The sequence below is a fragment of the Marmota flaviventris genome, chromosome 18 (assembly GCF_047511675.1).
Source record: "Marmota flaviventris isolate mMarFla1 chromosome 18, mMarFla1.hap1, whole genome shotgun sequence".
NCBI lineage: Eukaryota > Metazoa > Chordata > Mammalia > Rodentia > Sciuridae > Marmota > Marmota flaviventris.
The window spans coordinates 32,118,026-32,143,986 of record NC_092515.1 but is presented as its reverse complement, the minus strand read 5'-3'; positions in this window follow the sequence as shown (position 1 = coordinate 32,143,986).

The following is a 25,961-nucleotide window of genomic DNA, read 5'->3' as shown; positions in this document are numbered from 1 at the left end:
AGAACCAAAACTTTCACAGTCCTCCATTCTGCTCCCAAGACATTAACTCTAATTAAGCTAATCAAACCCATGCACAGTCGTAAGAATAAAAAGTACTAAAGAACAAGACAACTCTATGAGAAACAGATATTATACAATGAAAATAAAATGAATTCTCCAGACTTCTTTAACTACTGTTCCATTAAATCCATTTATTTTTGAATGAGCTTTGATCTTTTTTTCATTTCGTAGACCAAGATGTTGTCATTAGAGGAATGAATTACTTCCTTTAGGTTGACCTCATTCATATTCCATACCAAGAGCCAATCCTATTACAACTGCAATTGAGCATAATCCAATTACCATTTTTATTTCAAAATATAATATGATCCCCTGCACTTGAGAATCAAATGTACCCCAGGGTTTGCAAAAAAGTGCAAGATTCCCATTTGCATGAGGTAGGAAAAGACTGGCTTGGAGGAACTAGATTTTGAGTGTTGGAAAATAGAAATACTAGTACACAGTGTCCTCTCACCAGCAACCTCAGTTGAAGGGGTCAGGAGTCCTCTTGGGCTTGGCAGAGAAGTCCTGGCCTTGGACCATCCCCCAACTGTCCTTTATTACTGTGTCTGTCTTTGGTCTCATCCTTTATAGACCCCAGCCCTTCCTCTTGCAGTGTCTTATGTTTTCGTTTTTATGGAAGTGTTATGGTTCTTTCACCTACCTCTTCTTCTTGCCCTCTTTATCTCTGGGATTTCTTCTTACTTTCTCTTAAGCTAGTTTCTGACCCTCCACCCAAATCAATGTCTTAATGGATGCTCCACCTGGCCAAGTGTTTCTATGCTACTGTATTCGTCAGCTTTGTGTTACTGTAACAAACACCTGAGATGATCAACTTATAAAGAGAAAAGCTTTATTTTGACTCACAGTTTTGAAGGTTTCAGTGTCCTTTGTTTGGGGGCCCATAGCAAGGCAACACATCAACGCAGGGATCACATGGTAAAGCAAAAGAAGGGGCTTCTTGGCCAGGAAGTGAAAGAAAGAGGAAGGGACCTTTCAAGGTCACACCTCCAATGACCTGAAGAGCCTCCCACTAGGCCCCACCTCTTAAAGGGTCCATCATCTCCCAACATCATCAAACTGGGAACCAAGTCCTTAAGACAGGAGCCTCTAGGAGACATTCCAGATCCAAGCCATAGCAATTTGGTTCTTCCTAAAGTCTTTCTCATTGATTTATTTTATTTGCTTGGAGTAACATTCAAGTTTGCTATGAAGTCAAATCAAATGATCCCCAAAATGAATTCTATAAAGGACTTTGTGCAACCTGACAAATACTGCAATCTCTCATTCTGGAGGAACTCCAAGGAAAAGTCATCTCAAAGAATCCAAGTGTATAACACCCTCCCAGACTGCCCAAGTGTGCTGGGTACAACTGTATACAGCAACCTTGGTGTTAGGTAAATATGTGGTCCTTAGGCGGACTAAGGCATAAGGATTAAAAGGAGAATAAGGACAGAAGAAGGAAAAAGTAAGAAAGCAAGGAGAGTGGCTGAGGAAAGAGTCTGGGAATGTGAAGTGATGCCCATAAACGTATATGCCTGTCCGTAGGGAAAGATCTAGAAGAGTACACACCAGCCCTAATCCAAGCTACATCTGGAGTGGAGACGGGGGATGCTTTACAAACGTAATCACAACTTCTACAGCTTTCCAGAAGCAACAATGGAAGAAAAAGCAAAGCAGAGGGGGGAGGAATCCACTAAACCCTGGTAAAGGAGGGGACAGGCACGGTTGCATCCTTCAGTGTCACACCTGGACAACCCTGTCATATTTCTTCATCCAGACCTGGATTCACAAGATCAGGGCCAGTGACAAGGGGGAACGAAGGGGAATTAATCCAATGAAGCTCAGCACTACGGCCCACTAACATGGTCCAGCTGTGCACCTGTTACCTCCCTGGTCCCCCTGGTTGTGTGTCCAGGTAGATGGCTGACGGGCAGTGAGCACCGTCACTAAGGGAGTGAATAGAGATGGAAGTGAAGACCGTGGAGGTTAGAAGCTGGTAAAATATTCCCTTCAGGGGAAGGAGTCAAGGAATGGTCCAAAAGCAAGGGGATTTTGTTGGACCTGTGCAGTGGGTAGAGTTATTTGTGGATCGAAGAAAGAGCTGACAGCCAAGGAAGCACTGTTTAAGTTGCCAATGAAATAAATGTGATTCAAATTGATTTCACAGCAAAAACAACAAGAAAAAAGCATTTGCTACAGAAATTGAAACATGTAGGGGTATCCTAATTCTGCTTTATCCAGAACATCATGCCTCTATACACATATATATAATATGTACATATTATATATATTATATTATATATTATTATAATGTAATGGATTCTTTTACTACATGTTACAGTTTCAAGTTGCTGAGACCCTTGGGGTAGGAAAACTGGAGACCAATTTCATTGCTTTCCCAAGTGTAATTTTTACCCTTCAGAAACAGTAGGTTTATAGTTATTTGTAGGAAACATCTCACTGGCTATAGTTCATTCTTGTATTTGCTAATACAATACCGTGAAGGTTAGAAGCTGGTAAAATATTCCCTTCAGGGGAAAGAGTCAAGGAATGGCCCCAAAGCAAGGAGATTTTGTTGGACCTGTGCAGTGAGTAGACTCTTGCAATTGTAGAGGGTGCTGTACCTCTGAGCTACATCTCCAGTTCTTTTTATTTTGAGATAGGGTCTTGCTAAGTTGCCCAGGCTAGCCTTGATCTTATGATCCTCTTGCCTCAGCCTCCCGGATGGCTAGGATAACAGGCATGCACCGCTACACCTGGTCACATCCCAAGTCTTTACTGTGGTCCATAACTCTCCAAAAGATGCATCCCTTACCACACTCTGCCTAGCCTGGTACCCACACTGGTTTCTCCCAGATTCCTCAGAGAAAGCAGGTTTATTCCTGCCTCAGGACCCCTCTGTTCCCTCTGCCTGGGATGCACTTAACCTGACTCTGCATTGCTCTTTTTGTTGTTTAGATCTTTGCTCAGTGCAACTTTCTGAGAGGTCTTCCTTCCTTGACTACCCAATTGAATATTGCCCATCCCCCACATCACTATCCCATATCCCAATACTAGTCTTAAGTATATTCATTATCACTGCCTGAAATCATGGTTTTAACTAAGTACATACACACACACACACACACACACACACACATACACTTGCATACATGCCTACATATACATATATATCTATATACAAATGGGATACACAATGCATAATACATACGTGTGTGTTTATGTACAGATGCTCCTCTACTTACAATGGAGCTACCTCCTGACAAATTCATTGTAAGTTGAAAATATCATAAGTCATAAATGCATTGACTTCCCTGAACAGTGTAGCTTAGCAACACAGAACACTGTGGAACGTGGGGTGTTCCCTCCTGGTCACGTGGACAATTGGGAGCAGTGGTTCACTGCTGGTGCCTCATGGCAGGAAAATATCTGGTGGAAAATCCTAGTCTTGGGAAAGATCAAAATTCCAAATTTGAAGTATGTTTTCTAATGAATACATATCACTTTTTCACCATCATACAGTAAAACACAATGGATTTCATTATGACAATTATGACATGCACATAATGTATTTTGATTATATCTACACTGTCTATTACTTTCTCTAACTCTCCCCTCCCCTCTCTCTTGATGCCCTTTTCAGTAGTCCCTCTTCTAATTTCTTGTCTTTTTTTCCCCTGGATTCCACATGTGAGAGAAAACGTATAACCCTTGTTTTCTGAGTCTGGCTTATTTCACTTAATACAATGATCCCCATTTCCATCCATTTTCCTGCAATGACATGATTTCCTTCTTGCTTATCACTGAATAATACTCCATTCACCTGTTGATAGGCTGATTCTGTAGCTTGGCTATCATGAACTGTGATGCCATAAACATTCATCTAAATGTTCCCAGGATGTCTCCCTGCCCCAGTCTCTCCAAATACCTCTAACTTCAATGTTGTTACCCAAATTAAATCCCCCTGCCTGGAAATATTGACTGGGTCTCCACCACACCCTGTTCAAGGTTCAAATCTTAGCAACACTCCTACTTCTTGGCACCCTCCCATCCTTCACATGCCTCCTGCTTCCTTGCTGTGAAACAGTCTTTGCTTGCCCAGAGTTAGATGTACTATTCTATCTCCCTGGAATGCCAGACTCCATTTGGCAAATGTCCATACTGTAAGACCCATTTCAAGTGCTACTTCTTCTGAGAGAGGTGACAGCAGCTCTGTACTTTATAGCCCTCTGGGTATGGCTTCTGAAGCCCTTGTCAAGTGTGATCCAAGTTCCCCAGGGCACAGGGTTAGTGCCCTCATTCTTAGAAGCTCCTGACTGTCAGGGTCATAGCTTGTATCTATAAGAATGCAAAGGACAAGCAGATGCCCAAGCGAGATGAAAGTCAGGAAAGGCATTCTGTGACCTTCAGAGACCTCTACAAAGGGGAGGGAACATTTCCTACAGCATCTTGGAGGGACCACTCTTAGATGAAGCATCCAGCAGTCAATGTCTCTAATGTCGGCCTCCAAGCTGTTCAGCTGCCTACTTGGAATCCAGGCGAGGAGGAGATGCTGTCCCTCTTTGCTGACAGCTCCGGAACCCGTCAAGTTAAATCAGCCTCTGTAACAGCACAAAAAGGACTAGATAATTTGTAACCAGTCATCAGGCCATTTGTCAAGTCAAGCTAATGACAAGGTTAGTTTAACAGCATACATCTGGGTGGACAGATACAAGTATCCCACAAACTCACATAGTTGACTGCTACTATGATCAGAAAAAAAAAAATTAAGCACTCATTTGGCCACTCGTGGGATCAAGCCCAGGAAGGACCCCAATAGATATGTGAGAAGAATCTCAGCAAAGCAACAGTGGAACTGAGAATATCAATCTTCATGCTCAAATGTCTGCCTTTTCTCACTTTATAGCTTACATAAAAGACCATCTAGGTCTCCGAGCAAAGGCTTATTGGTAAATGATGATTGCTTAAATTATAATAGTCAATATTCACTCAGTAAGAGTCTGAATAGAATGATAAAAATGAAAATTCGGTGCTTTGACCCAATAGGCTTAATTTAATAGGGCAGAAGGGAGATACTATAGGGTCTTTTTGTCTGAAAAAGATCTTGGAAGAGATTGAGCCCAACCTCCCTTGTTTAGAGTTGGAGAAATGGAGGCTGAGATTGAGAAAAGGACTAGTTTATGGCCACTCAGCTTTTTGGGAGCAAGATCTGTCCCATGTAATCACACCACTGGCCTGATGAAAATTCCCAATTCTAATGGCTCTAAGCATAAAATTCTTTTCCATTGATTTCAGTGCTCTACGTAAAATAATATTTCTTAGCCTGGACTAATGCAGGCATCTTCTCGCTAGCGGCCTGTCAATCACCTGAGGCTCCTCTCTGTTCCTCAGATACTGAAGCTCATTCTCATCTTAGGGCTCCTCACCCACTTCTTCCTCTGCACAGAAATCTTGAACTGCAGCTCTTTACGTGGTTGATTCCTTCCAAGCTCAACCCAAAGACGACCTGTTCAGTGAAACCCTTCCCCGTCAAGGGGCACCTACTTCCCCTTTCCTACATTCTACGCCCTCTGCCACATTACTGTGTTCTGTTTTCTTCATGGAACTCAATTAAATTGGAGCTCAGCTCCATTAATTACTTTATGAAAATGGATTATCTGATAAGTGGTGCTAGAGAAACTGATGACCCACATGGAAAAACAAAATTAAAATGAAATCCCTGACTCACACCATATACCAAAATTCCCTTGTAGATCAACTCCCTAAATATAAAAGGCAAAACAGTGAAGTTTTAAAGGAAATATTTTCATAACCAGTGGATAGGGATAATTTTCTTATGTAAGACCAATAAATAATAATAGTAATAGTAATCATAAAGCAAGAGCTTAGCAAATAACTACACTAAAATTAACAACGTCTGTTCATTGGAAAGGAAGAGTATGAAAATAAAATCCCATTAATAGAGTTAGTATGTTTTCCAACAAAAACAAACCACTGGAATGTTTAAAAACTCTTGAAAATTGGGGTGATTATGAAAAGCTAGTCAATTAAAAAATAGGAAAATACATGCAAAGACTTCACAGAGAAGGAAAGATGAATGGCCAACTCAAAAAAAGGATGTGTTTAACCCTAGTGGAAAACAGGGATACAGCATTATAGTGAAACCCCTTTTTACACCACTAAATTGGCAAAAAGTAAAACCTGACAGCATCAAGTTCTGATGACTAAGTGAGGCAGCAGGGACTCAAACCAAGTGTGAAGTTGAAGCAATCACTTTAGAAAAACTATTTGACATCATTTCACAAAGATAGAATGTTCTGTACAGTAAGGTATAAAAATCAACTTCATTAATTGTGTATTGCAGAGGACATGTCTACGACTACGTGGAACAGCTTCGTTTAAAATTGCTCAAACAGAAAATAACCCAAATGTCCATACACTAAAGAACGGGGAAATAGATGAAGGAATGCTCATAAAACGAAATTCTCCACAGCAGTCAATGCAAATAAGGCCAAGCTTTGTGTCAAGGAGAATGAAATCTACCATATAAAATCAAGAAAGAAACAAACAAAAGAAGAAAACATGCAAAACTCCTGCTTTTGTAAAAATACATAGGAAAGAAACTCTTAAAATCTATTGTTTAGAAATATACACGTGTAATAAAACCACAAAGAAAAGAAAGGAAGATATGTTCACAACAGGAAGCTATAAAATGATGTAAGGGATTGGCATCTGTTATGGTTTAGATACAAGGTGTCCCCCAAAAGCTCAGGTGTGAGACAGTTGCAAGAATTTTCAGAGGTGAAATGATTAGATTTTGAGAGGTACTTGTAGCCTAATTGGTGGGTTATTCCACAGTTATGGATTAACTGGGCAACAACTGTAGGCAGGTAGGGTGTCACCTTGGGATTTATATTTTGTCCCTGGTGAGTGGATCTCTCTCTGCTTCCTTTCTTCTGCCACGATGTTCTGTCTCCCCTTGGACCCAGAGCAATGGAATCAGCTGACCACTGATTGAACCCTGAAAGTGTGAGCCAACATCAATTTTCCACCTCTATGTTGTTCTTGTCAGGTCTTTTGGTCATTGTGCCAAAAAATTAACTAAAAAAAAAAAATCACAATGATATGAAAAAAAAAAGGTAATGGGTAGTGTAGAGACAAACACAAGATTGGCAGTCAGCTGACAATTGCTGAAACTCCGTGATGAATATGTGGGGGACTGTTGCATATTCTCTCTACTTTGCATAAATTTGGAAATTTCCATCATTTCAGTGACCTGTTCATCTATTTTTGAGTATGTGTATGTGTGCATTACATATTTTGAATACTCTTGTGGGAATGGGAAGGCAAGGGAACGAGATGGAAGAAAAGCACACAGTGAATTGCAAATTCACCATGTCCTATGTTTGAGTGGTAAGTGCATGTGGGTTTTTTTTCCCCTTTAATATTATCCTTTAACAATCTGCATAGAGGTTACATATGTCCTATGTGGTACTTGATGCTCTTAAAAAATAGGGGAAAGACAAAGAGGAGAGGGACATAGCAAGTGTGCAAGATGACAGGGTTCATCCCTCCCCTCCTGCACTTAGACAGCTGTAGGTTCTCCCCCTTCTACAGATAAGGAAACTGAGTCTTGATGTGACCTCATACCTGACGCAGCACAGCATGTCATCAGTTGAGTTCTGCAGAAGGACCAGGGACCAGGTAAGGAAGGCAGGGAGGGACAGTTGTCAGAGAATCAGAGCTCTGGTTCTGGGGCATGTGACATTGGGACATGGACTGTAGCCACACTAAACCAAGCTACGAGGACACAAAGCAACCAAGGCCTCAGATGTGGTCCCCATTCTTCAATGGGTCAGGTCTACTCCTTTCCTATTTTTTCCCCCTTTTTAAAATAAGTTGTTTATTTATTCTAATTTGTTATATATGACAGCAGATTGCATTACAATTCCTAGTACACATACAGAGCACAATTTTTCATATCTCTGGTTGTACACAAAGTAGAGTCACACCTTTCGGGTCTTCATACCTGTACTTAGGGTAATGATGTGCATCTCATTCCACCATCTTTCCTACCCCTATGCCTCCTCTCTTCCCCTCCCTCCCCTTTGTTCTATCCAAAGTTCTTTCCTATTTTTAAAAATCTTTATTTTTTTAAAGAAGACTTGCTCCTTACTTGTTTTTTAACTGATACAAAAAAAACCATAAAAATCATACTTATTGCCAGGTGCAGTGGCACATGCCTATCATCCCAGCGCATCGGCTTGAGAGGCTGAGGCAGGAGGATCAGAAGTTCAAAACCAGCTGCAGCAACTTAGTGAGACCCTAAGTGAGACCCTGTCTCAAAATAAAATATAAAAAGAGCTGGGGGTGTAGCTCAGTGGTTAGCGACCCTGGGTTCAATCCACAGTACCAACAAACAAACAAAAAACATTGTACATATTTATGGGAGTACTATGTGATGTTTTGATATGTGTACATCACGCAATGTAAGAATCAGGGTGGATATCTATCTTCTCAAACCTTTATCATTCTTTTAAAGTGAAATCATTTCAAACCCTTTCTTCTACTTCTTGAAATGTGAGGTGCGTTATTGCTCTCCAGAATCGCCCTTCTGTGCACCTGGATCCCTTACTCCTACCTAACCCTGACAGTACACCTCGATCCACCTTCCTGCAGCCTTCCCCCCTACATGGCTCTGTTTCTACTTTTTCTTGGGACACAGACCAGAATCCTCCAGCCTGCAGAGCATGCTGGGAGACTGGTGTCTCCAGAGGGTCTGCACAGGCAGGTGGAAAGGGGCAGGCTTCGCTGAAAGCTGCTGAAACAAAGTCGTGGCCACAGAGGTTCTCAGAAGGAGGTGACTGGGCTGTAAGTACCCTGCCCCAGAAACACCCCTAAATAACTGTTGCGTGTGTGTGCACGGATCCGGATCACCTCGGCTTCCTCACCCTGCTCTCCTGGGGGCTTAATTGGGCTCACAATGGCCCGCCCCAATGACTCGAAGCATCCCATTGGCAGTCACAAAGGCAAGGGGACCCTGGGTTACGGTCACAATTCAGCTTCGACTCTCCCCCACTGTGCCCAGCCACAGCAGTGGTCTCTGAGCCGTCGGGGGTCTTACATATCTCATACTTGCAGCAAAGTGGGGGAACAATGTGACAAATTATGAACAAGCTCATAGCCGGGGTCTGTGGAATTCTTCCCTTTGTGAGGCTCTCTCACGTGTCAGCTGGGCCGCTGGGCCGCTGGGCCGAGGGGGAGGACGCAGGGGTGGGGACATGCCCACAGCCAGAGACCTGCCTGGGACTCCGTGGCATCCTTCACACTGAGGAATGCTGCTCCTCATCCGTCTCACTGAGAAGAAAAAGGACATTTATTTTATTTGCGAGGGTGGGGGTTGGGGGGTGAGGAGGGGCTTCTATTCTATCTAAATATCAGCACTATTCCTTGCTAAATAAAACAAAAAATCCCAGCATAAGGTACTAGGCCATTCCCACAAGGACCCCAGCTTAAAAAAAAAAAAAAAAGAATTCCAGTGATCCAAATGAACACACTTTGTCCTAACCCTGCCAAGTCTTGGATGCTCTGCCGGTCTGTTCTTTACAGGTGCCTGGATTGCCTCCCCTGGAAAGAAAGATCAGACCTAAATAACAGTACCTACTTCACATGATTATCATAGAACTAAATATGGAAAGTTTAGGACAGTAGCCAGGATATGGACAGCCCTCACACTAGGGTGCTCTTGTTATTAATGTTCTCATTAACAGATCTATTAGCAGAAATAGACACCCACGGCCATTTTAACTGTGCTCTCTCCTAACCTGTGACGCCCTCACTTCTCAGCAGGTTCTTCATAAGAGGGTCCACCCCTGACACTTCTGCTGTATCTTAAAGTGCCTTTCAACGGGCGGGACTCAAGGATTCTTCATGAGCCTGTTTTCTTACTGCCAAAAGATGGCCTGCCAAGTAGACGCTGCGTCACGGAGGCCAAAAATACATCGACTCCATGAGGGTGCTGCTGCACAGGGGCTGAAAGCTTTCTCTCAAGTCAGCCTCCCAAGTTTTGTTAGGACACTGGAATCCTGTTTTCTTAAGATAGCAAGGAGAGGGGTGGGGGGGAAGCATCCTTTATGCAAACAATTTGGGAACACGCCACGAATCGCTTTAGTGTTTCAGGGGCAAATTCTTTATTTTATTTATTTATTTTTTTATGTGGTGCTGAGGATGGAACCCCGCATTCGAGGCAAGTGCTCAACCACTGAGCTACAACCCCAGGCCCTTTGGGTGCAAATTCTTGAGTTAAAGGAGGCCCTTTCTTTTTGGTCAGTAGAAGTTTTTTAAAAATCCTTACCAAATCTTAATGGTAATGATTCTTCTCTGTTTGCTTAAGAGGCACTAAGCACGGTCACACCTTTTGCTGATGTAGCTCTAAGTAGCTTTGATTTGATAAGGGACCATTTGGAGATCCAGCAGAGATCGTATCACCGATAGCCCATTCTTCACAAACCTTATGGAAAAAAGGATCAAATTTTAAAATAGCCTATTGTCTCTCAGTATTAGAAATCTAGAAAAGACTCCTTTTTAAGTAGAATAGAAGAGACAGAACAAATGACACATTGGTCTTTTCATCCCCCTCACCCCAATACAAGGTGTATGTTGCTCACAGTGGCCTTGACCTTGCCTCAGCCTCCTGAGTACCTGGGATTACAGGTGTGCACCACTGCACCAGGCTCAGCATTGTTTTTTGTTTGTTTGTTTGTTTGTTTGTTTTCAAAGAGAGAGAGAGAGAGAATTTTAATATTTATTTATTTATTTTTAGTTTTTGGTCGACAAAACATCTTTGTTTGTACGTGGTGCTGAGGATCGAACCGGACCGCACGCATGCCAGGCGACCGCACAACCACTTGAGCCACATCCCCAGCCCCCAGCATTGTTTTTTAAGTTAGCAATAGGTACAGTACCATGGCAGCATGCTGTCTACCTCCTAAGAGTAGAATAATCATTGGTGGCCTTGGCGTAATTAGTACATTTTCTTTTTTGGTGCAACTTTGAATAGGTATTAGGTCTTTAAAAACTCTCCATGGTGCATGCCTGTAATCCCAGCAATTCAGGAGGCTGAGGCAGGAGGATTGCAAGTTCCAGGCCAGGCTCAGCCACTTAGCAAGACCCTGTCTCAAAAATAAAAAATATTGGGGATGTGGCTCAGTGGTAAAATTCCCCTGAGTTCAATCCCCAGTAGCTCCCCCACCCCCACCAAAAAAAAAAAAAGTTAAGAAATAAGTAATCAGTATAGGTGCCAAGAGAAACTGCATCTCCAAAGAGAGAACCGGGTGTGTGGGGTGGGAATTGATAGAGCAAATGCCCACAGCTTCTTTTGTAGCAAACTGTGAAATTACTTGTGCTGTACAACTTGATTTCATGCTGAGCATCATCAATGTGTCCTGCTTGGGCTGTTTGATAAGGGGAAAGAATGGAAGTCCTGTCTTCCTGAGCCACTCTTCTCCCAGGGAGACAGAGACATGCGACATGCGCATAAGGAAAAAGGTCAGGAGTCACTGAAGGCAGACAATGAGTCGATTCTTGGGAGAAATTGGGACCATAAAGATGCTCAGCTATGGAAGAGGGGCCTGGTTCCTGATGGGGGACCCTCTGTGGAACAGGAAGGATGGGGGACCCAGGAGGATGGCAGGATTCAGAGGGAGGGAAGAGAAGGGTCGGCAGCCCAAGGGACTCCAATATTGGGACCACTCAGTATATTTGCTTCCTTCTTCCCCTTCTGAAGTGGCAGCCCTCACTAATCAGTCAGTCATCTCTGATGGATCAAGTCACTCTTTGTATCCCACCCCCTGCCCCAGTCCAGTCTGGGCTTCAGAATCCTCCTGAGCACAGCATTCTGGGCAGGCCTTACCAATCACTTAGAGTTAGTACATAAAATAGAACTCTCTGTCCTTCCAATAAGGGAAAGTGACATGAACAAGTACATAAGTCTCAGAAGATGCATGAGGTGTTGGAGACACTCCAGCCATGAGTGAATTTGCTGCATCTGTAACAGACAGACGGGTGAGACTGTGGTGGCCTGAACTCTCACACCCTCTCTCCTGGGGAGGGACGGGATTGGAAGACATCACCTATATTTTTGACAAGTTCCTGCTCATTTTAAGAGAGATGGGGTGAACCATAAGTCACTTGGTGAGCTAGTCACATTTAATGCTGCGCAGTTTAGGACGCTGTTAGTTGAGATGGGGGTGAATATCTACTGAAAGCCTAGCCTGCCCCATGGATCTGCCTTTGCAGTGTCCTTGAACTAAAACAGGTAAGAGGCGTGGTCCAGGTGACAGGTGGGCCTTGCTTTGGAGAATCATTTGGTGACTTGTGGCATAGCCCCTCACTTATCCTCTAACCATATCCTCCTCTGCAAGCACCGGAGGGTGATTTCTGGTCTGGGAATCTGCAGCCCCAGTCCTCTCTCTGCCCTGGAGCTTCTCAGTGCTCTGATGGCTGTCTATGTCCCCACATGAGCTTGGAAGCTGATGTAGAAACTCACTCTGACAACCTCAGAGAAGAAACAAGCTATCGCTTCCCTTACTTCCTCTCTTTTCCCCATGAAACACCTCCATATTCCCCCAGTGCTCAAAAGCACAGGCCATTTTCATGGTCACTGAGATGCCCCCTAACCACAGGTGCTAATCAAAGCCAGACACCTGTCGACAGAGCTGTAGAATTTTGTTATGTCCACGATGTATCTTGTAGGGCTGGTGGCGGGGCACATGGTAAAGCATCTGCCTAGAATGCAGGAGGCCCTGGGTTCGATCTTCAGCTCTGTTTTTTTTTTTAATATATATAGTATTCTCCCTAACTGCAGAGTGCTCTTTCTCGTTGCAAACAAAACTTCCTTCACTGAAATAGCATTGCTTTGATTTCTTGCCATCTCCACACTTTTATAGATCCACAAGAAACAAAACCCCCAAGTATAAGAATCCACACACCAGACACATATATGCCCCGAGTTACCAACACTGTCTGCTCCTTCCCTCCCACCCTCCCACATTCCAGAGGAGATTATTAATTGTCCCCAGAGAAGCAGGCCAGCTAAAAAGGAAGATACTCAGTTTATATGCTAATCCCACAAAAGCAGCCATCCCTTCTCCTCCACTAGCCAGATCAACGCAGGAAATCTGAATGACAACTTCGAAAGTCATCCCTTACAGCAAACACAGCCAATGCCCCCGCCTCTGGGTAAAGATTTTATTTTATTTTAGGAAGGCAAGGATGGCTTTTTGTGTCGAGCTTGAAATTACAAGGTGTGTAATCTCCCCTTTCTCTTTTGCTCTTAAATGCAAGCTTTCACACCAAATTTTGTTTCCCAACAAGAGAAGGAGAAAGCATTACCCCTCTTGGAGGCCCTGTGGGTCCCCCACCCCCACGCCTTTGTGTTCACTGGGGATCTTGGACGGCACCCTGGCAAACGGCATTCTGCAAGATTATCCTGCTAGTCACAGCCTTCAAGGAATAAATATCTAACACCTTGTTCCCTTTTGCGGTTCAAAAGCCACTGTCACTGGGGTACACTGGTGGTTTAAAAAAAGACTATAATTCATATGCAAACTAGAGGAGGATTTTCATGATTTCATAATAAAATGTTGAAACGCTTTGATCTTGAGTTGTAAGGAGGTGTGAAACAGTGCTTCTGAAACAGACAGATATTTGTGTAAGCATCCTTTATGTATTGCCAGTGCGGAATAATAACATATCAAAGCCCCAACTTACCTCATCTGCCTGGTACAGCCAAGGCATAAATAAAGGGGAACAATGGAATTACTATTACTCACTCTCCGAGAGCCAGCGACATCACTGTATCCTTTATAATTGCTGGCAAGAAGATTAATGTTTTGTTAAATATCAGAGCAAGGTCACAAGGGGGCTTGCAGTCCTGTCTAAACATCTAGTCTTTAAGCTCCTACTCTCTCAGTGGCTTTTTTTTTTTTTCTTTTTGCGGAAATGAACTTGTAGCATTTCCTCTAATTATGGTGATTTTTGCTTCTGAAAATGGGTCTACATCATCACCCCTTTCCAAACATGCTCACACACGCATGCACATGCACACGTGCGCGCACATGCACACACACCGCACACACACACACACACACACACAGACACACACACTCACACTCACGCACACATCTTCCCCAGTGATATTTGGGGACAGGCTTGATTTAGCAGCAGCATATGGGCGATGTTGTCATGAGGCGACCTTGCCCTTTCAGCCAACGTGGAAAATTCATTGCCTGTCACTGAGGCCCAAAGCAAGGGGCTTGTGCTTAAGAGCTCGACTTTATTGGGGTCCTCAGGGGGTTCCCTCCTAAAGACTGTTATCATGGTGTGCTGCGCTTCTGTTATGTTTAGCCCGCGCGCCTGTCCATACAGATGTTTCCAACAGCAAACAGTTCATGACCCAGAAAGAACAAAATATTTTGGCTTTCTCTGGCTTTCAGCACCTGTTTCAAGCCAAGGGCCTTTGAATTTCTGTGCACGGATCAGAAGGCCAAGCCAGCCACTAGGGAGAGGCCACTTCATGGCGAAGCTGATCTTACAATGTGGTGGCAAACCTAAGCCATCACCTGCAGTGACCCTCGCTGTCTTAACTCCCAGATGTGGTTGAGGCAGGCAAACAGCAGGTCCCACAGAAAGATCTATCATTTTCAGGCAAAGATTCTCACATGAATCTGTCAGTTTGGGTCTTCCACATCAGCGATTAACTGAGATATTTCACATCCGTCGTCCCATCATTTATTCTACATTTTTCAGAGTAATGCATGGACAGGCTGAGCTCTAGTCATTTGCCATTTGTGTGGTTTCTATAAGCCATGGTTCAATGACCTGGGGATGACTGGGGATGGCGGAGGCTCTTAACACAGAGAACAATCACCAGACACTTAGAGGGTTTGGAAACAATAAAAAAGGTTTTGCAACATGACTAAGGACACTACAGGGAAGTGCTAAAGGGAATGTATCACCTCTGGCAGAGCCTGAAAAGAAGAAGTTGCAGAAGAGGTGTAGGGGCACTCTTAAAGGGCCCCTTTACCTCCCCAATCCATACCCCCCCACACCCCACACTTGTTCAGAGTGGTTTTAAACCACAGCTCCAATTTTAAGGAGATTTGCTTATTTGTTTGTTTTTCTTTCCTGCAGCTCAAGGAGGAATTAAGAAGTAAAAGAGACAGCTTGGAATGAAGGTGGGTGTTCATAGGCAATTAGACACGAAAGGGAGGATGTCCTGACTTTGGGGACTTGCCTGGCTTCAGGACTCTCAGTGACAGCTGGAACATAGAGCTACAATTACCATGTGCCCTCTTGCCTCAGCATGAAAGGAAAGCAACAATGTGCCAACTATATGGATGCCTGTGCTTCGTGTGCTCCATAGGACCCCAGTCAACAGGCATTGAATCAGCAAAGGGATGGATGGGTACATGGATGGACGGATGGATGGATGGATGGACAGATGAATGATTATAGAGATTCAGCACAGGGGAACTAAATAATCACTCAGTTAACACCACGATCTAAAGTCCAAGTGTCGCCCACCACCTGATTTTGTAAAGTAAGTTGTTTTGAATAGAGCTATGACCATTCATTAAGGTTTTGTCTGCTTTAATGATCCAAGACAGAGCAGAGTATTACAGAGGAGATGAGGCCTGAAAAGTCTGAATTATTTGTTATCATCTATTTCTTTACACCAACCCCTGAGTTACACTGGATTTTCTACATCTGCACTTAGTTTTTTCTTCTTTTTTACTTTGTTACAGATTTTAAAACAACAAAAAAGGCGGCTTGTTATGATTCTGCTATGGTTTGAATGTGTCCTCAAGGGTTCCTGTGTTGGAAGTTTGGTCCTCACTGTGGCCATGCTGGGAGATGGCCTAGAAACTTGAAGAGACAGGATGGAGGGCAAGGTGACTGGGTTATCGGATTCTGCTCTTGGAAGAGGTCAACCTAATTCTCGTGGGGACCTATGGCTAGTTAGTGTTATGAAAGAGCAAGCAGGTCCCTCCCACCCTTTCTGGCTCCTGTCTCACCATGCGGTCTTTCCATCTTACATAGGCTTCCACCATGATGCCATCTACCATGAGGTGACCCAGCCAGGGGGGATCCCTCCCCAGAGTCAGCACTGTGCTATTTAGACTTTCAGCCTCCAGAACTCTGAGCTAAATTTACCCCTTTCTGTACAAATTCCCCAGCCTCAGGTAGTTCATCACAGTAATGGAAAACGGACTTATATATACAGTAGTAAAATCACACCATATGCTTTTTTTTTTTTTTAACTTGCATGAACTCTAGTAAACATGCGGGGCAGTAAATAACTAAATAAGCATATTTTGAAAGAACAAGGGCAGTAAACCAAACCAACCACTTTGTCTGGGCCCCAATTGAAGAAATGAAAATCTTTTCCAATTCAGAACAAAGAAAAGTCAATGTGATGGATTTTTTTTTTTTTTTTTTTTGAGATCCTGGAAGGTGTACGTGAAGCAATATTGCTTTGTTAAGGGAATTTGAACACTGACATGAAGGGGATTTTTCTGTGGGCTAATTTAACCTTAATATATAAATGTGATGAGCGGGATTATTTATGCTCACCCAAGTGTGCGTGTTGAATCTTTTCCTGCTGGGCTGGGAGGATTACCTCACTTGGCTTCTGATGATCTGGGAGGAGCAGGAGAACAGCTGCTAAGATAAGACGAAGTTAATTCTGTGTTCCTTAGACATGTCAGTAATGAACGCAGAGCAGGATGGTGGGTCCCCATTGTTTTCTTCAGGGCTACTGACACCAGCAGTTGGCAGAAAGATCATGAGAACCCATGAGGTTCTCCAAGAAAGCAGAGCTACTAGAAGCTTCCACACGGAAAGTCTAGCTTGAGATGGCAATGCCTTAGAGAAGGGTGATGCATGAACTTGGCAAAAATGATCTACAAGCAACAAGGTAGTGGGGGGACAGAAGGCAGAAATGTAAGGAAGGCAGGTTTTATTATTGTATGATGTTTGTCATGGCCACGTTCTGTGCAATACAGCGTTGTCACCGCTTTCTGCTACATCAATGCAAGCACCTCAATGGCCCCAAGATAAAACAAAACCTCACCTCCATTAACCATTTGGAAGGTCAATGCTATAGGCAGCTTTTATCAACCCCTCTGCTGTTCATGTCCTTTGTAGTCTTGCTTGGATGTGAGCTGGACATAGACACTTGCTTCTAACGAACGGAACACTGCAAAAGTGATAGATGTCATTTCTGAGGCTAGATCACCAAGGTCTGTGACTTTTGTCCTGCTCACCTTCTCATAGCTATTTGTTGGAAACAGTTGTCATGTTGTGACCTGCCTGCTAGAGACTTCCACAGGCTGGAAAACGAGGAGGCTTCCAGATGATAGCTGGGAGGACCCAAGGCTCCAGTTCAGCAGCCTTCGAGGAAGTGGATCCTGCCAACAGTCACATGCAGGTGCTGAGAAGAGGATTCCCCAGCTGGGGGCTCAATGGTGTAGCCTCAGCTGACAGAGAGACCTGATTCGGGAGACCACCAGGCTGCACCCAGACTCCTGACCTGCAGAAACTGCACAATTACTCCTTTTTTTTTTAACCGAATAACTTGTGGGTAATTTGGTGGGCAGCAAGAGATAAGTAGCATAGTCAGGATTTATCTCCCAGCTTACTTTGCTCTTTATCAACCTTAGTTCAAGGCCTTCAATCTTTGTAATAATCAACATGTCTATCTTTTTTGTTTTTCTTTTGAGGACTCAAAACCCTAATCTAGGGGTAAGTGACTGATTTGTTAACTCTGTTTATTTCTTTCTGAAGAAATTCTGCTCTGGTTATTGTTGTGCTATAAGAAAGGACTCTAAACTTAGTGGCTTCAAGCAATTCCATTTTACTTTATCTCCTGGCTTCTTTAAATAAGAAATTTGGGCAGCCCAGGGCTGGGCAATTAGCCTGGGAATCAACTGATGTCACACAGAGATATTCAATGGATGGCTGGTCCAAAGGGACCAAAGTAGATTCTCCTGCATCTGGTCCTTTGGCAAGAGAGACTATTAGTGATGTGAGAGTTCATCAGGGCACCTATGTGGGCCTCTCCAGCATGTTGGTCTCAGGGTAATGGGACTTCCCACATGGCTACTGGCTTTTACAAGAATAAGAGTCTCAACAGGTTTGGCTTCATTCTTTAAAGAAACGTTTCCCCATTGAATGGAACACTTCATAAATGGAACACCAGACCAAGAAATATTGGGGGGGGGGAGATAATGAATCCCAAATAAGCTGGAAAATATTACTTTCTAAAGCTCCCTCTTGGATAGTCAAAATGCACATTAGCATATTAAAGACCTTAAAAATCAAGAGCAAAACATAACTTGTTTAATCAAAGCCTTCACAAAAATATTTACTGCTGAACTCTAATCTTATTTTCATATATCAGAAAAATTATATTATGACACTCTTGGAGAAAGGCAAAAAGGCAATGTGTTCTTTCAATGTCATTTATAGTAGTAAAGGTCACCCCAGTATTCTCCAGGGCAATACTGTCCAAAAGAAATTTTTGCAGTGATAGAAATATTCTGTGCTATCCAATATGGTAGCCTTCAATTGCATGTGATTAAGGAACACATGAAAGGTGCCTAGGATGATGGAGGAAGCTGAATTTTAATTTGATTTGATTTTTATTTAAATAGTCAAATAAGTCTAGTGGCTGTCAGAATGGATAGCACAGAATTTGGGAAACATTCTTAGTTCATCTCACTGATGACTTGGATTGAAGTTCCCAGACTTGGTGAAATCACTGTGTCCCCTGGTACCTTCAGATCTTTTCAGCTACCAACGTTTCCTCCTTGACCCCCAGGATTAACTGGTAATCCAGGAACTAAAGGGTCAATACCGGACCCATAAGATATTCTTGACACCTCTCAAGGCTGAAGTTGTTCTCACTGGTTTTGATGGTTAATTTTATATGTCATCTTGACTGGACCCTGGGATTCCCAGATAGCTAGTAAAGCATTATTTCTGGTTGTGCCTTTGAAACTGATTCTGGAAGAGATCATCATTTGAATTTGTGGGCTGACCCAAGAAGATGGTCCTCCCCAGTGTGGGTAGACATCCTCCAATACACTGAGATCCTGAAGAGGAGGGAAAAGCCAAGGGAGAACTAATTGAGCTTGACTTCATCAGCTGGACATCAGTCTTCTTCTGCCCTCTGTCCTCCTGGAATCTATACATGGATCCTCCGGCTCTCTGGCTTTCTTACCACACCACCAGCTTTCCTGGTCTCCAGAGTGAGGGTGACGACGGTGGGAGTTCTCAGCCTCCACAAGAGCCAGTATCTTTAATGAATATGTTGTTTCTATTTCTCTGAAGGACTCTGACTTACACACTGGATCAGAATACTTCATACAGGGCCTGATCCTGAGACATCATCCATGGTTTCTGCTGCCGCCTTGTCGTAGATCTCCGATTAGACCATGATATTGCATTATGGTAGCAGTCGCAGGAGTGGGATCACGGGTTGCCATGACAGTAATAATGTTGGAGACTTTGAACCAGACTGTCTGAGTTAAAATCTGGGCTCCACCACCCACTGTATGTGTGTAGGAAGATGTTAGTGGACTTTTCTAGCTCTCGGGGTTTTTTCTATTAAATGGAGATAATAATAATAATAGGAAAACCTCACAGGTTGTGATGAGGAAGCCCATTCCTAACATTAAGAAAAAGAATATAAAGGGCCTTCAAGTACAAGATGCGTCTACCTGTCCTTGCTCCAGACCCCTCCACAGTATACCCACCCCACTCTGTTAATACCATCTGTTAGTCAGTATTCCATTACTGTAGCATAATACCTGAGATAATCAATTTATAAAAAGAAAAGATTTATTTTGGCTCATAGTTTCAAAGTTTCACTACACGGTGGTCAATTAGCCCATTGCTTTGGGCAGTGCATCACGATGAAGAGCACATGGCAGAGCAGAGTCATTCACCTTGTGACCAGAAAAAAACAATGAGACAGAAGGGAGGCTGACTCCCAGGATCCTATCCCAGGGCACCACACATGGACCAGAAGACTTCCCACCACTCCCCCACACCATCAAGCTGGGGACCAAGCCTTTAATACATGTGGCTGAGAAGGGAAGATTGCAAATTTGAGGCAAGTTCTGCAACTTACTGAGACCCTGCCTCAAAAACACACAAGAAAGCAACATGGGTGGTTTTTAGAGATGTTGCAGATCCAAACTAGAGCACCATCTTATGGGCCTGGGGTGACTCATTGATAGCATCTTCCTCCTCCAAGAGGAGAGAACCCGAAAGAGGTGTGTGTAGCCATGCCCAGGATATTCCATGGTCCTAGGCATCCCAAGTGTTGTCTAAAAGAGGGGACGGATGTAAGTTCCAGGTAGACATAGACACTTGGCCAAGTCGTCTCACCATGATGAGAGGTGCAGTCAGCCAAGCTCCAGAGCAGAGTTCATAAAGCATTCACATGAATTCAGGTTCCAGGGAAGGGCCCGCTTGCCTGCGTTCAAGGTGAGTACTGGGGTAAGGGTTAAACGCTTGCTTAGAACAGAGCTGGTACCTCATAAAATCTAGGGACTTGGGCATCTCATTTTGGTCTCACCATGTATCTAGCTGTGTAAGGTCTGCCGGTTCTCTGAGCCTGAGACCTACTCACAGATGATCAGGATTAACTTTATTTGAATTGGAGAGAAAATAAAGCCAGTTTATCTCTTCAAAGACAGTTCAGGGGTGTGATGGGCTGAGGAGACAGACCCAGGGAGATAGGACGCCTCAAGTTCCCAGCGGCCATCGTATTCTGGATTCATAAGGTCAAACTTTACAGCCCTGTTACGGCCACATTTGATAATCCCCATCCAAGATATGCTATCTATTTCATGTCTGCATTAAACAATTTCAAAAGGATTTCTCTGTTTTCTTATAACGAAGGCTACTGTGAAGCAATATGGGTCACAAGAATTAAAGAAGCAGAAACACATTTCTAAAAAGACATCACATATACAGAGTGGTCCACTGAAATGTTAGTTACTTACATGACCAGGAAAAGAGTTCCGGGTTGGAAATATAAAAATGAATTTAAAGTCACACAGTTAGAGGCATTTTGGGGCTAAAAGTTGAGTGAGGCAAGAGGGGAGACCCCCCCCCCAAATTTAAGGAGGTGCTCACTCTCAGGGAAGTGCAAGTACAGGATGGCTGGAAGGCGAGTGACTCCCCCGAGATGGAGATTCAACCAAGAGATTTATTGGGGGGCTGCCCGAAGGGGAAGAAAAGAGAGGCAAAGAGAGGAGAGGAGGAGGGCAGAGAGGAAGAGACAGAGGGCAGACAGCGTGAGCTTGTAAGCTTCGGCTTAAGAAGGGTTGTGTAGGCGACATGCCGGGTGCTGATTGGCAGGTGACTCAGGAACAGGGAGCAGACACTGTGTCCCACAGGGATTGGTTGAGAAAACCTTTGAATTGGACGATCTTGGGCTTGGCGCCCTTCAGAGAGGAGGGGGAGGGGTAAGGGATTCCGTGAGGTTCTCTCGACATGGAAACTTAACTGAGTGGGAGGGGGAGGGTCTTCCACACACTCAACAATGGCCACCTGAGAATGAGTACCCCCTTGAATCTGAGGTTAGTCCCTTGTCTGTCTCACTACCATTAAGGCCCTGAGGCATCCCGTGTGCTCTTCAAAGTTTGTGTGTTCAGTTGTGGTTAAATTCTACTCCCTTAACAAAATTTTAAGTGGACGATAAGGTATGGTTGACTCTACTCATAACTCCGCGCTGTAGCTTTCCAGAGTTAACGCGTCCTGAATGGCAGAAACTTCATGCCCCTCCATCAGCAATTTCCCATTTGTTCCTCCACCCTCCTGCTCTCTGATTCTACGAGTTTGCCTACTTTAGATAAGAGAACCATACAGTGTTTGTCCTTCTGTGTCTGGCTTATTTCACCTAGCATAGTATCCGCACAGTGTACCCACTTGGTCATAGATTAGTGGGTGCAGTGGCTGAGGCAGGAGGATCATGAGTTCAAGGGCAGCCTTGAACCCACCCCCAGATGTGCAGAAAGCAGGAGTCTCTGAAAGTACATCTTCCTTTCCACTCAACTGTGAGACTGCCAGCCAGGTGAGCAGGAATCAGGTGGGAGGGGGGAAGAGGCAAGTACCAAGACCCTGTCTGGGAAGGAAGGAAGGAAGGAAGGGAGGGAGGGAGGAGAGGAAAGGGAGAAAGATAGGGTGGAATTATGGAAAGGGAGACAGAAAAAAAAGAGGCAGATTGTCACATATTACAGGATTTCTTTCTGAAGGCTGAAAAATATTCTGCTGTGTGCATATACCATGTTTTCATTATCCATTGTATCTTGATGGGAATTTAAAGATAACGCCCTAAACTGAAAAACTCCCAGAGGAAAACATCTCCATGATATTAGTCCTGCAATGATTCCATGGATATGACATTAAAAGCACCAGCAACAAGAGAAAAAATTACAGGGTGTATAACCAAACTAAAAAGAGAAAAGCTATCGATGAAATGGGAGAAAATATGGGCAAACCATGTATCTGATAAGGAGTTTATTTCCAGAATATACAGGGAGCTCCTGCAAGTCAATAGCAAAAAATGAATCACCTGATTTAAAAAAAGGCTGAAGACTTAAATAGCTGCATCTCCAATGAAGACATCCAAATGGCCAATAGTTCTATGGGATGTTTGACATCTCTGATCATCAGGGGAACGCAGACGAATAGACACCACGATGAGACAGCACCTCCCACCTGCTAGGATGGCTACTACCTAAGCCCTAAAAGACAAGCATCGGTAAGGACAAGGAGAAATCGGAAGCCAGGCTCACTGTTGGTGAGAATGTAGTGTCACAGCTACTATGGAATATAGCCTGGGGAAGTTCTTCAAAAAGTTAAAAATAAAGCATCGCAGGTGGCACATCCCCATAGCCCCAGTGACTTGGGTGACTGAGGCAGGAGGATCGCAAGTTTGAGGCCATCCTTGGCAACCTAGTGAGGCCCTAAGAAAACTGAGTGAGACCTTATCTCAAAATAAAAGGGCTGGGGATGTGGCTCAGTAGTAAAGTGCCCCTGGTTTAATTCTCAGTACCAAAGAGAATTTTGGGAGGCGGGGCAGGAAACAGGAAAAGAAAAATTTTAAATAGAACTACCCATGGTCTAGCAATCTCAGTTTTGAGTATTTATCCAAAAGAATTGCAATCAGGATCTTGAAGAGATATTAGTACTTCAGTCCTCATTGCAGCATTACCCACAGTAGACAAGATGGGGAAATAACCAAGGCTTTAAAGTCCCCGGTTGACCTTGAAATTCTCTGATAAACCTGTTGATTAATTAACTGATAAACACCCTCTTCAGATTATTTGTACTCACTGGAGTTTGCCGGCATCTCTCTAGGTTGAAAGATTGGGAATAGCTAGGGTTCTTTCCTACCAGGAGCCACCAGCCCCCCAGATGTGCAGAAAGCATCATCTCGGACAGCTCATCTTGCTTTCCACTCAACTGGGAGGCTCTCTGAGACAGCAAGCCAGAGTGAGCAGGCATCAAGTGGGGTTGGGGAAAGGGTAGACCAGGTGCCCTGGGTCCCCGCACAGGCCAGGAAGGAAGGGAGCCAGGCAAGCCCCCAAAGCACATATCTTCTCCTTGAGGTATGTCTTTGTTTCTATAGGTATTTATTTGTGTTTTTCTCTGTCTATTTTGCATGCCATTGAGAGTTAGAAGAGACATATTGTACGTCCTAAAGAAAAGCAGTAAAAATAATTTAACTTATTTCTTTCATGTCTGAGTGTATTAATTCTTGCTTACATAAGGAAATACAAAAAACAAACTGTAAACAAGGAATCATTTGGAATCAGATTATGCATGAATAATGACACACATTCTCATCTGAGATGTGGGGGATGGGATCTAGTTTTATTGCCAGTGGCTCTAAAAAAAATTTATTTTTCTTTTTCAAAGGAAGTGACTCAGAATGCAATAAAAAATGTGTTTTCTGCTCTAAAAGGATTAATTTACCTTTTGTGCCATGAGAAAATAAATGTGATCAATACCTCTATTCTCTCTTCTATAGAGAAAGACAGTTTTCAAGTCGGAATAGCAGAGAAAGGTCATTCAGCCTTGGTTTCCTAGTCCTTGGATTCTGTGTCCTTATGCGTTCTCTGGTACTCAGATTCTCCTGGGGTCCCAGATGGCTTCTGGTGTCTCTGCTTGCTCCATCAATGCTGGACCCTCTCCTTCTCCTTGAGTCCTCCTTCTTTCCTGTGATCCCCTCTTCTCCCTTCCATGCCTTGAGGCTGAGAAGCACAGGTGATCTAAGGTGGGCAAAAGGGCAAGTTAATGAATGCGAACTCCAGAGATGAACTGCTTCACCTTCAACACCTGTGCAAGGTGTGACTGGATTTATTAGTTAACCTTGAGATATCGCCTCATCTTTCTCACTTGCAGGAGAGTTGGAGAGTAGAAGCCACCTGGTAGGGCGGCTCTAAGGAATGGATGCATGCAAAGAGCTCGGTGTGGTTTATAATATGGACCTCACTTCACTAAAGCCATTACTACTTGCCTCTTCATTCTGGGTGAATGTAGACATTCTGTTTAGAAACAACCCTTTATTCCAATTTCTGTCCTTCTTACAAGCAGAATTCACCCTCCATTTGCCTCAAGGATCATTACAAAGGATGTCTTCATTACAACTTTTTTCTTCAGATATATTTTTATGGGATTTCAGACCAAATAATTGGAAGGACCCTTGAAGTTACATCTATCCCTCCATCCAAGCAACAAATATTTACTGAGCATCTACTGTGTGTCAAGCACTGTACTACGCCCTGGGACAGAGATATGAACAAAACACAAGGCCCTTTGCTTAATCTTGTGAGCAGGCATTGGATAACCGAATGACCCATTATGGATAGAATGACCAACCTGTCTCAGTTTGACCCAGACTTACCCAGTTTTAGCCCTGAAGCCCAGCATCCTGGGAAACTCCTCAGTCCTGACAAATCCATATCGCTGGTCACCTTCATCAAAAATGGAATGAAAGGGACAGACACCATGAATGCTTCCAACCAGGGAACTGACCCATTTTCAAAAGGAAGCAACATTCATGGAAAGCAGACAGAATGACAGACAGATAAAGGACATACTGGGGAGGGGAAAGGGCAGGTCAAGTGTACAAGCAGGGACATTGCTTGTGCAAAGGCCTGGAGTCTAGAAACAGGGAAAACAAAGTGAGATGAGACCGCAGAGGACCGTGAAGAAGACCTTGCAGACCCCTGGGGGAATTGTGCTTTATCCAGGGAACCTTGGAAGAGTTGAAACAAGGGCGCTGCACCAACAGACAGACTAGAAAGGCAGCACTTTGGCTGTGCTCTGCTGAGAATGGATTAGAAGCATCGCACAGAGGCCAGGTAAGAGGGGGTTGATGGCGTGAGCATAGGCGTGCATGGCAGATGGCATACAAAGCCTAGATCAAGAACTCTCTTGGAGTAGATGGGATAGAATTGACTTAGACTGATCGGGCTGTCAGTCAGGTTAGGAGAGAAGGAAGGTTGGCCCCTGAGTGGAAGAACATAGATAGATGGTGGAACCAGAGACTGAGAAGGACCGACTTCCTCAACAGGTCCAAGTTCTTAAGAGGATGTGCTTCAGGCTCTGAGCCACTTGCAGGGGACGCTGGGATGACTAAGACACAGTGCCTGCTCTCCAGACAGTTACAGGCTATGGAGGAGCATGGATTTACCAACACACACTGCAATATAGGATGGAGAGGGCCAGAAAAGAAATGTGCACTAGGTACCGGGGACAGGGCACGCCAAATGATTCAGTGATTCACTTAGATCAGTATGGGCTTGCAGATATTCATCTTATTCTATCTCACA